An 18,660-nucleotide genomic window follows, 5' to 3' on the forward strand; every position below is an offset into this window, starting at 1 on the left:
TTGATTAATTAAATAGGTTTGGTTTGCAATTAGATTGCAAAGTCCCTAGCATAACTTGAAATCAAATCTAGATTATTGGATGTATAGTATAAGTTAAACTTATATTTAAAGTATTTAAATATGAATTTAATTAATGAGAAATTAATTAATTAAGATTAATTAATTAATTTATATTTGATATAAATTGATTAAAAGAAGAGAAATAATTATTTGGGGTTGAGAACTCAAAATTAAGACAAAGGGGCATTTTGGTCATTTCACAGAATGACATGTGGCACCATGAGATGGTGACACATGGCATTACACATAAGCTTGCCAAATGTCTTTTAATCATGTAAAATGATTAAAATTAAGATTAAATATAGGTTTGACACTTGGCACAATGTGATTGGGTCAATTAAACCTAGAACCAATCAGAGGGTGACATGTGGCAATGGTTTAATGTGTTGACCTAGTTATATAAGTGTTGTTATGAATTAAAAATAAGAAAACCAGCTGCCACTCCTCCTTTGTCATGCCATTTTGAGGCTTTCCATCTCTTCTTCTTCATCTTTCATCAATTCAAAGAGATTAGCCATCAATCTCTTGAATTAAAAATACTAGAAATCATTTCTAGTGTTCTGTTTACATCTTTAATCTCTTAAAAGGCAGAACTTGATTTTCTAAATAATAGAAAATGCTTTAGAAGCTGTTCAAGGGCTACCATAGGTGTTCTTGGTGTGGACAAGCTAGAGAGACAACATTTGGTGTCCTGAAGATGCATCTCAAAGGCGCAAATACATTGCAGTGCATCAAGAGGTTAGTGTGTTTGTTCTTGATTTAATCTAGGGTTCTAAAATTAATCTGATTAATTCTAAAATCTTAAATGGAAAATACAGATTCAAAAACATATTAAAAGATTTTTAATATGTTGTTTATCATTGAAATCAAATAGATAAAAATAAATCTTGTATGATGCATGTTACCCTAGGTGAAAAATTTTTGAATTCAATGGTATAAACTTATGTTTTTCACGCTTCCGCTCCATCAATTGGTATCAGAGCCACTATATTTGCCATTTAGATTATTGATTGTATGATTTAACTATGTAATTTGATCATGAGATGATTAATCCATTACTGGCTGCAATGGATGTGTGGCGACATGCTTGAAGAACACCATCAATGGTGCGCATTGTTTGGCTTCATGGGTGGTGCAAAAGGTTTGGCTTTTTAATTTGCAATTATTGTATGATCTAAAAGCTCATCCTATGTCTAATTAAATTGTTTAATTAGAATTTTAATCACACAATTAAATTTTGATTCAAATCATAATTTTAAAAATTGTTTGAATGTGATTCAAATCTGAATTTTAAAAGCTGTTCGAATGTGATTCAAATCTAAATTTTTAAAGTTGTTTGAATCATATTTAAATCTGATTTTTTAAAGTTGTTTGAATAATATTCGGATTTGAATTTTTAAAAATTGTTTAAATGTGATTCAAATCTAATTTTTTAAAAATTGTTTGAATGTGATTCAAATCTGAATTTTTAAGGTTGTTTGAATGTGATTTAAATCTGAATTTTTAAATTTGTTTGAATGAGTTTCAAATCTGAATTTTTAAATTTAATTGAATCATATTCAAATCTGGATTTTTAAGTTGAATATGAGATATTCAATTTAATTTAAGTATGTATGTTTTATTTAATTATTAAATAGTGATATGCATGATGGATGATCATGGGCTATAAAAGATCCATGTGATTGGATTTATTTCTTTTATATTTCTTTGGGATTGTAAATTAATTAATTTATTTTAATTTATTTTGGGCATGTATTATTAAGTTTGTAATAATTTTTGGGTTGTAATTTCATTTATTTAAGTTCTTGTAAATTCGCCTTGGTATGCCAAGAATTACTATGTAATATTGGATTGCAAGAAGTTCAAGGAGGTCAAGAGCATTGGTGGGACCAGTGTGAGGAATTCAAGATCAAGTGTTGATTATGTACTCCTTCAACAACTCTTGTAAATTGAATGAATGAAATGCACCTAGGAATGCCCTGATTCAATTCTTAGTGGCTTAGAATTAAATCCCTTAGAAAGTCCATGATCATACCATATTTACTGCTTATCCATGAATGCATGAAATGTATGGGAATGTATGCAATTATATGGTATATGCATGCTAAATGGATAATGTGCAAAGTCAGACCTTAATAGTAATTAGGATGACTATAAAATCTTCCAAACAAATGATTAAGTTGGAAATGCTATAATTAAAGTAATTATAACATGGGCCCTCCATTGGGGCAGTTATTTTAAGAAATTTTAAATAGCTGCATAAGATGCAATTAATTTAAGAGATTTTCTTAAGAATAATTGTTAAGCATGAGATATTGTAAATATGTAAATGGTTTGTTGGCCAATATTGGATGTACCTGAGGACATTAAAATTATTTGCATAATTGCTGGCTCAATGGGATCAACTTAACTAATGCAAAATAAGTCAATAATGGATGTACCAGAGATTTTGAGCATTAGGGGCTAGGTAAAGGATTGAACCTCACATGAGATGTGATAGGCAAGGAGTTGCTCACTTATAGTTTATTGTAATTCCAATAACTGATGTACCTGAGGATGATCAATAGAATTATAAGAATTCAATCACCCATTAGAAATCCATCCAACTAGGATTTCCGCTTTCTACTTTGGAAGTGTAGGATTCATTAAGTTAGTGGGAGGACCAATTTGATTAAAAAACCATAATTATTTTGGTTAATTACTTGATACATTTACTAATTAATCTGGTTATTTTCTGCAGTTAATTTTTTGATAATAATGAGCACAGAACAACCACCACCATCCAATATCCTTACAAGCATACTTGATCGCAATAGGTTGACAGGACCTAATCTCTCTGATTGGCTAAGAAATTTGAAACTTGTCCTGAACCTTGAACATATAGGATATGTTCTAGATTCAAATGTACCTGGTCCCTTACCTCCAGAGGCCACTCAAGAGGAACATGAAACATTGGACAAGTGGAAGGAGCATGATTTGAGAGCTAAGTATTAAATGCTTGCTTCCATGAGTAATGAGTTATAGAAGCAGCACGAGAACATGCAGAGTGCGAGTGAGATCCTCCTTCACCTACAAAATTTATATGGTGAGCACAGCAGGAATGCTAGGTATGAGATATCTAGGCAGCTGTTCCGCATGAGGATGTCTGAGGGACAGAATGTTGGGGATCATGTCCACAAGTTGATTCGGCTGATTAAGCAGTTGGAACTTCTTGACTTTAAAATGGATTTCCAACTACAGATGGATTTGATCCTTCAGTTCCTTCCTGAGTCTTTTGGGATTTTTGTGACAAATTTCCATATGACTAGACATGAATGCACCTTAGCTGGTTTACTCAACATGCTGGTTATTGCCCAAAAGAATATACCAGGCAATAAAGGAAAAGCGTAGCTTTGATTGCATATTTTTCTGCTGGAAAGTCCAATAAGAAAAAGGGTAATTAGAAAAAGAAACCTCAAGTTCCAAGATCTTCCAAAAAGATAGCCAAACAGAAAAACAAATATCAAAGTTGACAAAGGTAAAGGAAAGTATTTCCACTACCAGCAGGAAAGTGTTTCCACTGCCAGCAGGAAAGTGTTTCCACTGTCTAGAGTATAGCAATCTAAAAGAATGCAATGCCGTGATGAAAATCAACTCAAGTTCAAAATATATTTGGCACTTAAGATTAGGTCATGTTGCAGATGATAGGATTGTAAAATTGGAGAAAATGGGAATTTTATCCTCATTGGGCTCTGAGCCTACTCCAACTTGTGAATCTTGCCTTCAAGGCAAAATGACTAGATCACCCTTTGTTGGACAAGGACTAAGAGCTGAAAATATTTTGGAACTAATACATAGTGATGTATGTGATCCATTTAAGGAAATGTTTAAAGGCGATTTTCATTACTTTATTACCTTTACTGATGATAAATCAAAGTTTAGGTATTTGTATTTAGTGAAATACAAACATGAATCCTTTGAAAAGTTCGAAGACTTTAAATCTGAAGTAGAAAATCAAACAGGAAAGAGTATTAAAACTCTTCGATCAGATCGTGGAGGAGAATATTTGAGTACTGAATTTGATGAATACTTGAGAGAGCATGGCATTGTTTCCAACTGACTCCTCTAGGAACACCACAATTGAATGGTGTATTTGAAAGGAGAAATCATACCCTATTGGATATGGTACGTAGTATGATGAGCTATACTGATATGCTAATCTTCTTTTGGGGATTTGCATTAGAATCAGCTTTGTATATTCTGAATAGGATTCCATCAAAATCAATTTCTTCCACACCTTATGAGATATGGCATGGAAAAAAACCAAGTCTTAAGCATGTTAAGATTTGGGGTTGTCCAGCTTATATTAAAAAGCTGAACATTGATAAATTGAAAACCAGGTCAGAAAAGGGTCGATTTGTTGGATATCCAAAAGATAGTTTTGGATATTATTTGGCTACATCACAAAAGGTTGTGGTGAATAGAGATGCCACATTTCTTGAACAACAGTTTGTTCAAGAAGGAGGCAAAGGAAGGCAAATAGAGTTGGAATTGGAGAATTCTGACCAACCAACATATCAGATGGATATAGATCCATCTAGTCAACCTACACCCGTTGATGAAACATCTACAGCTGTTCCTCGTAGAACAACCAGGGTATCTCACCCACCAGTGAGATATGGTTTCCTTCATGAAGAAGAGCAAGAGTTATCTACTCTTTAAGAAGTAAATCATGGAGATGATCCACTTACCTATGAAGAAGCTATATCAAATATAGACTCTTCAAAATGGATTGATGCTATGAAATATGAAATTGATTCCATGTTTAAGAATCAAGTTTGGGATCTTGTTGACCCACCTGAAGGTATTGTACCTATAGGGAACAAATGGGTTTTCAAGAAGAAAATTGGTTCTGATGGAAAGGTAGAGACCTATAAGGCAAGGCTAGTAGTGAAAGGGTTTTGCCAAAGGCAAGGCTAGTAGCGAAAGGGTTTCGCCAAAGGCAAGGAATCGACTATGAGGAGACTTTATCGCCTGTTGCTATGCTTAATTCGATTAGGATTCTATTAGCAATAGCTGCATACTATGATTATAAGATTTGGCAGATGGATGTGAAAACAGATTTTCTCTATGGATACATTGAAGAAAACATTTTCATGGAACAACCTAGGGGTTTTGAATCCGAAGATGGTTCCAAGGTATGCAAGCTAAAGCAATCCATTTATGGATTGAAGCAAGCTTTGATGAGTTGGAACATCCGTTTTGATGAAGCCATTAAATCCTTTGGTTTTATAAAAAATGAGGATAAGCCATGTGTATATAAGAAGGTCAGTAACAGTGCTATCATTTTCCTTGTCTTATATGTGGATTACATACTGTTAATGGGTAATGACACAGGTATGTTGACAACTATAAAGGTATGGTTATCAAATACATTCTCTATGGAAGACTTAGGGGAGGCAACCTATATTCTTGGGATTCGCATCTATAGAGATAGAACGAAAAGAATAATTAGTTTATCCCAAAGTCTATACTTGGAAAAGGTGTTAAAGAGGTTTAACATGCTTGATTCTAAGAGAGGATTGTTACCAGTGAGACATGGTATCCATCTTTCTAAGGAGATGTCTCTAAAGACACCTGAAGAAAGAGATAAAATGGCCAGGATTCCATATGCTTCGGCTATTAGAAGTTTAATGTATGCAATGTTATGTACTAGGCCAAATATCGCATATACTATTAGTTTGACTAGCAGGTATCAATCCAATTTAGGTTTGGAACACTGGATAGCTGTCAAGAATATCCTTTAGTACTTGAGTAGAATTAAGGGTTTATTCTTGATCTATGGAGGTGGAGACTTGCAATTGGATGGTTATACTGATTCTGATTTCCAATCAGATATCGATGATAGAAAGTCTACCTCTGGGTATGTGTTCATTTGTAATGGAGGTGCAGTCAGTAGGAACAGTTCCAAACAGAGCACGACTGCAGATTCCACTACAGAGGCTGAGTACATTGCTGCATCAGATGCTGCAAAGGAAGTTGTTTGGATAAAAAAGTTCGTGACGAAACTTACATTAGTTCCTTCCATTGAGTCAACAGTTCCACTACACTGTGACAACAATGGAGTAGTCATACAGGCTAAGGAACTAAGGTCTCACCAGAAATCCAAACACATAGAAAGGCACTACCACATTATCAGACATATAGTTGGGTAAATTGATATAGCCATGTAGAAAAATAACATCAGTTGAAAAATTCAGCTGATCCATTCACTAAGCCTTTGTCATAAGCTCAGTTAGACCGACATCTTGAGAAGATGGGTCTAAGGTATTATAATGAATGGCTCTAGTGCTAGTGGGAGATTGTTAGTAGTATGCCCTAGAGCATATCATTTAGTATGTATCTTGTATATATTTTATTAATAAAAGGCATTTCCACTTTTTCGTTTACATAATATATTTATGTGTAATAGAAAAGGTCCATGAGTGACAGTATTTCTAGTACAAAGCATCATAAATAGGTTCACAACCGAGGATACTTCACAATAAGAACATGACTTATCCAGAAAGATTGTATTCATGTTTGTTTCTAAGTTATTTATATGAGATATAAATAAGATAGAATGGTGAGTCTCATGCCATATGACAAACATGAAAGGCACTTATAAATGATAAGTAGGCCGAACTAGTGACACTTATAACAAGCACATGGAGTTTACTCTTGTCAATGTTTTGTCATAAATTATATTAGTGCATATAATCTTTAGACCTGAGATAGCATAGTTATCTTGTATATAGGTAGTTTGAGTTTGATACTGCTTTCATACTTGTATTGTGTTTGGGTATATAGGCATGTGTTGGCTCCTACTAGTTATATATGGAGGTAGGTGTTGATCAAGATGGATTCTGTTCCCTTAAGTAAATAGAGATAAAATCCTATGTTCATTTAATTATTCTTGATGTTTCAAGTTTCTGGCCAGGACATATAGATTTAATTAGAAAAGAGTTTCTGAAGAGAAAATCTTTTTAATCAAGAACTGGAATTAAAAGAGAACATAATATTCATAGCAAATGGAGTTTGACATAAACCATGACTCCAGCTTGAGTTGGGATTTTGTAACAGAGAGATTCCAGTGCATGGTAACATATGATTATAGGTTCATTTAAGGTAAACCTTATTACTAATTGGGTGGCCATGGCATGCTGAGGTGCATAAAATAATTTAGAGAAATCATTTATGGTACGAAAGAGTTCTGATGATATTAATAGTTGATATCATATCTCATTGCCAATTAGTGATGAGCCTAATAAGTCACACACTTACACAAGTAATCACCTAATTAAATATGATTTAATTAATTAATTAAAGAGTTTAATTGATTAATTAAATAGGTTAGGTTTACAATTAGATTGCAAAGTCCCTAGCATGACTTGAAACCAAATCTAGATTATTGGATGTATAGTATAAGTTAAATTTATATTTAAAGTATTTAAATATGAATTTAATTAATGAGAAATTAATTAATAAAGATTAATTAATTAGTTTATATTTGATATAAATTGATTATAAGAAGAAAAATAATTATTTTGAGTTGAGAACTCAAAATTAAGACACAGGGGCATTTTGGTCCTTTCACAGGGTAACATGTGGGACCATGAGATGGTGACACATGGCATTACACATAAACTTGCCAAATGTCTTTTAATCATGTAAGATGATTAAAATTAACATTAAATATAGGTTTGACACTTGGCACAATGTGATTGGGTCAATTAAACCTAGAACCAATCAGAGGGTGACATGTGGCAAGGTTTTAATGTGTTGACCTAGCTATATAAGTGTTGTTATGAATTAAAAATAAGACAACCAGCAGCCACTCCTCCTTTGTCACGCCATTTTGAGGCTTTCCATCTCTTCTTCTTCATCTCTCATGAATTCAAAGAGATTAGCCATCAATCTCTTGAATTAAAAATACTAGAAATCATTTCTAGTGTCCTGTTTACATCTTTAATCTCTTAAAAGGCAGAACTTGATTTTCTAAATAAAAGAAAAAGCTTTAGAAGCTATTCATGGGCTGCCATAGGTGTTCTTGATGTGGAAAAGCTAGAGGGACAATATTTGGTGTCCTGAAAATGCACCTCAAAGGCGCAAATACACTGCAGTGCATCAAGAGGTTAGTGTATTTGTTCTTGATTTAATCTAGGGTTCTAAAATTAATCTGATTAATTCTAAAATCTTAAATGGCAAATACATATTAAAAAACATATTAAAAGAGTTTTAATATATTGTTTATCATTGAAATCAAATAGATAAAAATAAATCTTGCATGATGCATGTTACCCTAGGTGAAATTTTTTTGAATTCAATGGTATAAACTTGTGTTTTTCACGCTTTCACTCCTTCAGACAAGGGGGATAAAATGGTAGAGCAGTCTGATATAGCTAACGTATAAGGAGAGGCCCCAGTTTTGCAAAGCGTTGGACGTCCAACTGCACTAGTCCCTCCTATACAAATTACTGCACAAATGTCCCAGCAGATGGCCATGTTCTTTCAGCAAATGGCTGATAATCTGTCAGCCCAGGCCCAAGTATAAACCCAACCCCCTCAAGAGCAACATGAAAAAGAGAAAAGTGAGAAACCCATCGGTCAAAGTTCGAGTAGTAATTTGGGAAAGAGAAAAGATTTTGAGGGACCCGGAGCTCCTAAGTATGACAGAGGCAGATCTTCAGGGCGGAAGCAATCAAGAACCATTCGTCAAAGAACCAAAAGTTCCTAACCTATCCGTATCTATGATGTTTGTGGAAAATTTCATGGGGGCATTTGTCATAGGGTCACTGGAGCCTGCTTCAATTGTGGTGGAATTAGACTTTTCGCCCGAGATTGTACTAGTGCATGTCGATTTATGCCACATACTACACTAGAGGAATCAGTTCAAGATTCTGATTTTTGAGGCTCCTTAATAGTTAGTAGGGGCAGAGGTAGAAGTAGAGACAACACTTCGGGTAATCCTCGCACAATGGACCAACCCGAGCAGAGGAATACATTAGAAAGAGGGAATGCCATGCATAGACGGGAAGAAACTGAGACTTCAGATGTAGTTGCTGGTATGTTCTTAACTTGTGAAAGGAATAATTATGTACTATTTGATTCCGACTCTACTTGTTTATATGCTAATGCTAAAATTATATGTTCTACTGCTATTCCCTTGCATGGAGATAAATTTTGATGTGTTAGTAATTAGTCTTTTAGGATAAGAATCACAATAATAAGCGTGATTGGAATTAATTTTGAAAAAGTTTCTAGTGAGAGACATCTCCTAGACTACGATAAATTATAAAGTTAATTAGTAAGCCTAATTAGGTAAGGCAAGAGGACCAAAAAGTAAGTTATAGCAATATATCTGCCCTAGATGGAAGTAAAGGTACTACTGTTGATAGATGTCAGTAAGTACCATAATCAAAATAAGTTTAAGATATTAGTGGATTTGAAAGAAATAAGACATAGGGAAGTTTGATCTATTGGGATGTATCGTAGTAACTATGCAATATTCTTGATGTTTGTCTTTGTAAGTCAGATTCTGATATTGACTTGAGATTTATTGTGTAGAGCTACGTACTACCCAATAGTACATAAGGATAAGAATAGTTATAAATGACTTTTGCTCTGGTACAAATATACCAGAATAGAGTTTTATTACTAGAACTGAGTTTGAAAATCCTAATTCGGGATTTAAAACTCTATAATTAGAGTATCAAAATATTATGGTTGGAAGGTAGTGAGAGTTAAAGACTCAGTTACCCTAGCATGAATTACAGTACATCAAGAATTGTTATGGGACTAGAGATTTTAGCATGGTCAAAATTTAAAAATAACACCTATAGGGCTAAGTCATCCAGTCTCCGATATGGGGTTTGTAGTTGTTTTGGTATTGCAATGGATCTTTTGCTCAAAATTTAGTAAGGAACAATATTCTATTTGTGCAGCAGTAAAACATAAAATATAATTTTGTTTCCCTAGAAGAAACAGGATGCTATGGATGACAATTATAACTTATAAGATAGTTAAGAAATGATATTCTACTGATAACAGTAATTCGATAGGAACTAGTTGGCCAGATATTCTTTAGGAAGAGCACAATTTTATTGTGCGGATCATAAGGATTACATTAGAATTCAAGCAAAACTTTTGAATAGCATGGGAAATAGGAGAGTCCGGTAGACTCCCTTCTTAAGATTAAAGAATTGTTTATGGTTGAAAAAAAAAAAGGCTAATGATCACAAATCAGCGGAAAATAAGCTATAGAATATTGATAGATAAAAGAGTTGTGGAAGTAAAAATTAGAATAGTTAGTGCGAATGTAATAAAGAAACGTTATGAATATTAGTTAAAGTATTGACTAAAATGGTCAGAGGACCAATTCAAAGTAATATTGAAGTATAGTGGATTTATTGGGGATGATAAGAGGTGCTAAATCATGACTTGACAGTCAAGTTAAGGAAGAAGATAAGATTTATTGTATAGCCTAGTATATGTTACTGTTCCGGTGACTAGTATCGGTCCGGACAATTAAGAGAATTAGAACTGTGTTTAAGACACCTAGAAAAGCACTGATTGAAAATAAATAGTTATTACCAGATAGAAAAGTAAAAATAAGAAAAGCAGAATATAAAAGGTTAAATAAGCCGAGAGTCACAGTGATGGGTGACCTTCTTGGGAAGGACTGCGAGGTCGATTTAAACTCAAATTTCGAACCGTAAAATGTGACGCCGCGGTCCTTAGGACTATTGCGAACACAGTGAAAAAGAGAAAATCATGAAAAAGAGTTATTTAGCCAGTCAAATAATTAGGTTAGGGAGCCGAAAGAAATATTAAATTATTTGCAATTCAGGTCGAACCAGCGAGGGGCAATTTGGTCAATTGACCCCGAGAGCTTACTCCTGACCTGACTGTCAAAGAAAATCGGAGAAAAGAAAATTTTGGAATTAGAAATTAAATTAAAGAACTAATGGAAAAATAAATTGAAAATTAAAAGAAAATGAAAAAATTAAAAAGAGATGACATCATGCACGACATCATGCATGATGCCATAAATACTATAATTAAAAATTTATTTAATTTGATTTATGGTCTTCCATAAGATTAAAAGACAAAAATAAAGAGAAAAAAAAAATCCATTCTTCTTCTTCAATACAAAAAAAATGTCCATCTCTTTTCTCTCTCTCTTTTCTCCTTAGTTTCCTCCATGGCCATGAAATTGAAGCTTTCAAAGCTTGAATCAACCCCATAAATCCCCCAAAAATTTCACTAAATTATGATTATGCTTTGTTTGGGCAACTAGAAGAGGAGATTGAAGAAGCAAGAAAGAAGAAAAAGGGGAAGAAAATTAGTGATTGGAAAACCAAACAAAGATTAGTATGTAAATTTGAATTCTTTTGCTCAATTTATATGTTCTTAGTTTAATTAACTTAGAAAGTAACTTAAAATAATAACAAAATAATTATTGAGGGACCAAATAGAAAATTCGTCCAGCTAGGGTTAGGGTTTGATATGAATGAGTTTGATGGTTTTAAATGGTTATTTGAGGTGAATTAGGTGTGTAGAACATAAATACAAACTTTAAATTGCATTAGGTTGAACTTTGGGTGTAGCTAGGGTTTTGAACATGTGAAAAGTTAAAGAAAAATGTGACAATGTGTTAAATGGTGTGTTGGACTTGGTTTGAGGTGAGAAATTGTCATTTGAGACTAATTAGAGTATGTTAGTAGTGTTGGAACCAAATGCAAATTCGGGTTGCGTAGGGTCATGTTGCAAGCAGCAGGACCAAGGTCCCTTTGAGGGACCAAAACTGAAAATTTACAAGTCTAAATGGTATGAGACTGATTGGGAATGAAAATATACACAAAATGACACAATTTTCATTTAGGAATCATGCCCAAAAAGTGACCAAAACCTAGTGAACAAATTGACCAAATCCAGATTTTAGCAGTATTACCTGTACAAAAATGACCAAATGAACAGTGTTTGTTCATTTGGCCATAACCTGGACTAGGTAGGTCTAAATAACCTGCAATTTTACCAGTGGATAGCTGAGATATAGACCTAAAACTTTCATGAAGAACATAAACCCAAATTATGCCATTAACCAAGTCATTTGCCCACCCAAATTTGGTGACCTAAAATTGCGAGAACCAGTTTGGTGCCCAGAAATCTGGGTTAAGTCCAATCCGGCAGCCATGATTCAAATGGCTATAACTTGAGCTACAAAACTCCAAATGGAGTGATTCAAAAAGAAGAATAAATTTAAGACAATAGGGAACATTTTCAATGGAGAAAGTTTTGCCAAATTCTAACAGAAAAATGACCAATGGAGCAGTGCAACATAAGACACCAAAACTGAAAATTTACAAATTTGCCTAAAAGACTTAGAATTTGAGTAAACAACCAAAACCAATAAATTTAGTTACCAAAATGTGGTATGTGGGTGAAGTTGTAATTCCCATACCTATAAGCCTTAGAAAGTCAACAAATTGACTTGAATAGTATAGTGAATAGTAACCCCAAAACACAAAATTTAAAGAACATCAAGTTTAGCACATTAGAGCTAGGTAAAAGTGAATTTAAATTTATTTTTAGATTTATATTAAGTTATGATATTGAAACATTGTCAAACTATTTGTTTCAGTGGAAAAGAATACCGGGAAGAAACCCAAGACATCGAGTCAAGGCCAAGAGGCGACTCGTATAAGGTTTATGCGCAACTAACTATTTTGTTACTTTTCACTTCTAAATTGATTTGAACAATTTTATTTTATGATTTATAATTTTGTTGTGTTGAGGATTTTAATTTGTTGAATGAAATTGAATAAATTAAATGTAAATTTTCTTATGCATTTAAGGATTTATTGCATGGTTTTGAGGATTATAAATTTTAAGTTTGATGTGTTGCCAACCTTAAGCATGTATTTATGATGATTAAATATGTTGATGATTTGTAAATACTTTGTAAATAGAAATTGTTTTGAATATGATTTGAAACCACAGTTGACATGGCAAAATATGTTGTAAATTCTCATTAGCTTGTCTAGTGAGATATCTCCTCCACTAGATGGGGCGAGTTCCTTCCTCTCTGGCTTGCCAGTTGGGGAAGAGTTTGAATGAGTACTCATATATACTAGCTAGTCTTTGTTCCCTTCTTTAGCCTCGGTTATTGGGAGAGTGTGAAATGTCGTGGTATACAACAGGGCATCTATTTGAATTTTGGGTCATGGGTTCAACTGTGTGAATTGTTGGCAACGCCCTTTAAATTATGCATAGTTTGATAAATTGTGGTTGAAATAAATAATTTGTCAGTGATTCAAAATATTTTCGTATTGTTTCGGGATTTAAAAGAAATGTAGATAAATAGTTACTATTTGATCAAAATATTATTCAAATGAATAAATTGCATGAATGAAAATATTGATTTCTGAACGTTATGAATTTTGAAGAATTTAGAAATTTTAAATTTTTATTTGTTATGAATTGTCAAGCATAATTTGTATTAAGTTTTAAATTATTAGTTTATGCACCACTGAGTTCAACACTCAGCGACAGCTTTGTATGCTGTCACAGTTAAAAGGAATAATAAAGCAGCTGAGCAAGATTTCTAAAAGACATAGTGAGACTATATTCTGGTATATCATAGGTATACCTTTGTACTTTAGATTTTGATATAATTCTGTAATTATATGTATGAAATTTCCTTTGAGCAGTTGTACCAACTCTTTTGTAATATATTTTTGGATTGTAATGAAATACAAATTATTATAAGCTTATCTTGAGATTTTATGTATTTATAAAGTTTGCACTGGTAAATTTTTAATGATCCCATGAATGTAAATATTAATTTTGTTACCTTAGTGAGAGGTTTCAATGTTTGCTTTAATTTAAACTATGTATTGAGTTGCTTGTGCTGATTTGTGAAATGAAATTGATTAATGAAGTTCTGATTAAGAAATATATTGGGAGTGTCTTTATTTTCAGATTTTGAAGAACTGTTTTCTTAAAATACAGACGGCACTCTGCCGAAATTTTTGTAAAAATTATAGAGATTTTAAATATCTAAAAATTTGATTTATGCTTGGACTTTAAATAAAAGTTTTTAATATCTGAAAAAAAAAAAATTTACCCACCAATTTAAAAATGAACGAATATTGTTTTAAAATCCCTTGTAGTATATTTAATGTGTTACCGGTAGGCAAAGTACGGTAATTCATTAGGTGTACTACGAGAGCATGTTATATCTTACGAGGAGTAGGGTGTGGCAGTGATAACAATGGAGCAGTCATACAGGCTAAGGAACCCTGGTCTCACCAGAAATCCAAACACATAGAAAGGCGCTACCACATTATCAGAGAAATAGTTGGACGAGGCGATGTAGCCATGCAGAAAATAGCATCATCTGAAAATCCAGCTGATCCATTCACTAAGCTTATGTCACAGGCTCAGCTAGACCGACTTTTTGAGAAGATGGGTATAAGATATTGTAATGAATGGCTCTAGTGCTAGTGGGAGATTGTTAGTAGTATACCCTAGAGCATATCATTTAGTATGTATCTTGTACATGTTTTTATTAATTAAAGGCATTTTCACTTTTCCATTTATATAATATATTTATGTGTAATAGAAAAGATCCATTGATATTTTGTTAGAAATTTTATTCTTAAGTTATTAAGAATATGAGTGACAGTATTTCTAGTATAAAGTATCATAAATAGGTTCACAATCGAGGATACTTCACAATAAGGACATGACTTATCTAGAAAGATTGTATTCATGTTTGTTTCCAAGTTATTTATATGAGATATAAATAAAATGGAATGGTGAGCCTCATGCCATATGACAAATATGATAGGCACTTATGCATGATAAGTAGGTCGAACCAGTGACACTTATGACAAGCACATGGAGTTTACTCTTGTCAATGTATTGTCATAAATCATATCAGTGCATATACTCTTTAGACTTGAAATAGCACAATTATCTTGTATATAGGTGGTTTGAGTTTGATACCGCTTTCATACTTGTACTGTGTATGGGTGTATGGGCATGTGTTGGCTCCTACTTGTTATATATGGAGGTAGGTGTTGATCAAGATGGAATCTGTTCCTCTAAGTAAATAGGGTTAAAATCCTATGTTCATTTAATTGTTCTTGATGTTTCAAGTTCCTGGCCAGGATAGATAGATTTAATCAGAAAAGAGTTTATGATGAGAAAATCTTTTTAATCAAGAACTGGAAATAAAAGAGAACATAATATTCATAGCAAATGGGGTTTGACATAAACCATGACTCCAACTTGAATTGGGATTTTGTAATAGAGAGATTCTAGTGCATGGTAACATATGATTATAGGTTCATTTAAGGTAAACCTTATTACTGATTGGGTGGCCATGGCATGCTATGCTATTTTTTAACCATGGTCTATAAGGTGCATAAAATGATTTAGAGAAATCATTTATGGTGAGAAAGAGTTCTGATGATATTAAGAGTTAATATCATGTCTCATTGCCAATTAGTGATGAGCCTAGTAAGTCACACACATACACAAGTAATCACCAAATTAAATATAATTTAATTAATTAATTAAAGAGTTTAATTGATTAATTAAATAGGTTTGGTTTGCAATTAAATTGCGAAGTCCCTAGCATGACTTGAAACCAAATCCAGGTTATTGGATGTATAGTATAAGTTAAATTTATATTTAAAGTGTTTAAATATGAATTTAATTAATAAGAAATCAATTAATAGAGATTAATTAATTAATTTATATTTGATATAAATTGATTAGAAGAAGAGAAATAATTATTTTGGGTTGAGAACTCAAAATTAAGACACAGGGGCATTTTGGTCATTTCACAGGGTGACATGTGGCACCATGAGATGGTGACACATGGCATTGCATATAAGCTTGCCAAATGTCTTTTAATCATGTAAAATGATTAAAATTAAGATTAAATATAGGTTTGGCACTTAGCATAATGTGATTGGGTCAACTTAAACCTAGAGTCAATCAGAAGGTGACATGTGGCAAGGGTTTTAAGTGGTGACCTAGCTATATAAGTGTTATTATGAAAAGAGAAATTATAACCAATTGCTGCCTCCCTTTGTGCCGCCACCCTTGAGGCTCCCATTCTCTCTTCTTCTTCATCTCTCATCAACTCTAAGAGATTATCAAACAATCTCTTCAATTAAAAATACTAGAAATTATTTCTAGTGTCCTGTTTACATCTTTAATCTCTTAAAAGGCAAAACTTGATTTTTTAATTAATAGAAAAAGCTTTAGAAGCTATTCAAGGGCTACCATAGGTGATCTTGGTGTGGACAAACTAGAGGGACAACATCTGGTGTCCTAAAAACGCATCCCAAATGTGCCAAACACACTGCAGTGCATCAAGAGATTTGTGCACTTGTTCTTGATCTAATCTGGGGTTCTAAAATTAATCTGATTAATTCTAAAATCTTGAATGGCAGATACAGATCCAAAAAACATTTTAAAAGAGTTTTAAAATGTTGTTTATCATTGAAATCAAATAGTTAAAAATAAATCTTGCATGATGCTTGTGACCCTAGGTGAAAATTTTTGAATTCAATAATATAAACTTGTATTTTTTATGCATCCGCTCCTTCATCTAAATAGGCAAAAAGGGATTCTAACATGTTGTTTGTGAAGAAACTAATCTCCCTAGTGGAACTAGACTAGTTAAACCTCTTCATAACTATTAATTTATCACATTGAACTTGTAAAATTATGAGAAAAATTTTTGAAATACAAGCAAACTTAAAAATTGCCTCACTAGCTGTAGAACATATTTCTTGGACCTATCAAGGCTAAATCCTAGCATATGCTTAATGAAGAAATGATTAAGGCATTCTTTGATATAGCCTCACTAAGCCTTAGCCATCCCTAATTAAAATGCATAGCCCTTGTAACCAACTTGAAGCCTATGTTTACCCCTTAAAATTTATTGATTACCCATGTTATTTACTAAGCCCCTAGCCTAAACACCTACCATACCCTTTTGAGAATGCAATATGCATAAGGAAAATGAATAGAGGATGTAGAACTCAAGAAAGAGTGCAAGTGTGCAATTGAAATCAAAGAAAAACTTGCCTTTCCAAACCAGCAAAAACAATGAGTTTGGGGGAGAGGACAAAAGGGACATAAAAAGAAGAAAAAAAAATGAGAAAAGAAAAAAAGTCCCTAGATAAGCATCATGGAAGCATGCTTAGCACTGTAAAAAGCCAAAGGCCCTTCCTCTCCATACAAAATCAGTGCTTTATGCAGATATGCTATCCTCATATTTGCATTCTCTAAAAACCTTTCATTGGCAATCAAGTCATTATCCCTTAGCCCCATTACAATCCTTTTTAAAGACTTTTTGATCTTTTGAAAAGTGCATGCTATATTAGTGGAGATAGAAAATTAAGATATGCCTATGGAATTGGAATTGAAATACTTCATCACAATTACTCACAAAGAGGCAAATTTGGGGGAGTTAGTGTTTCTCAAATCTACCCCTATAAAACAGGTTATTTGTGGCTTATTAATGGTCTTGTACAGAGAAATAATTAGTCGAAATACCATGAAAGGAGGTGAAGTTCTAAACAGACAGCTATTAGAACCCTTATGCCTTGAAAGAGGGAAATTGGAATGAAGGTTGGAGGAGTTCAATTCTATGTTTATTAAGTTGTTGGTTATATTCCTAAGCATCCCCTGAAATATGTTTTAAAACAGAGTTTTGCTTTGCCTGAGGACAAGTAAAAGTTTGAGGGTATTTGATACACTTGAATTGTATGGATGCTTTTAAGCACATTTGTATACTAATTCATAGCATTTAGGGAAGTCTTTTCATTCATAGTAGTTGAATTCATTAGTTTTCATAATTTCTATTATCAAGCCCTTAATTCCATGTTTTCTGCATCATTTCAGGTGTTTGGGTGAAGCCCCAGAGTATGGGAGTGCAAAGGAAAGGTTAGAGAGGTAAAAAGCCAGAGAATTGTTGCTGATACAAAGTACACGGGTCATGTAAACCAAACCCCAAACCCGTGTAACTCTCTACCAGAAGAAACCCAAGAGAATAAATGGAGAAACACAAGTGCATGGGTCGTATAAGTAGACCTGTGTAATCTGTAAGGACTCATGTAAGTCTCTGTCGGGCACAAGCTTGAAGAACCTTATGGGAATAACAGTACACGGCCCATGCAAACAAGCTCGTGTATTTGGCGCAGACTCATGTAACTTTTTGTGCCAAAACAAGATTTCGCAATTCTCCTCCAGCAAGTTACACAGCCCTACATTACGGGACCCGTGTAGTAGCACACGGGCCATGTACTATGCTGCAGCTAGTTTTATAACTCAAATTCCTCTCTTGTTTTCTGATTCAAACGAGACTCCTAAGGCCTTTTGGGCTCAAAATGACCTAACCCTAGAGCAACCAATATAAATAGAAAAAAAGACTTCAGGAACGGGGGCTATCACTGTCATCGGGACTGTTGCTGAAGGTTGCTGTTGTCGGGCTCTACATCAGTACCAAAAGAAGTCTTCCAGCTGAAGCTCCACAAGATCAAAGCTGCAAACTCT

The sequence above is a fragment of the Hevea brasiliensis genome, chromosome 2 (genome assembly GCF_030052815.1).
Source record: "Hevea brasiliensis isolate MT/VB/25A 57/8 chromosome 2, ASM3005281v1, whole genome shotgun sequence".
Taxonomy (NCBI): Eukaryota; Viridiplantae; Streptophyta; class Magnoliopsida; order Malpighiales; family Euphorbiaceae; genus Hevea; species Hevea brasiliensis.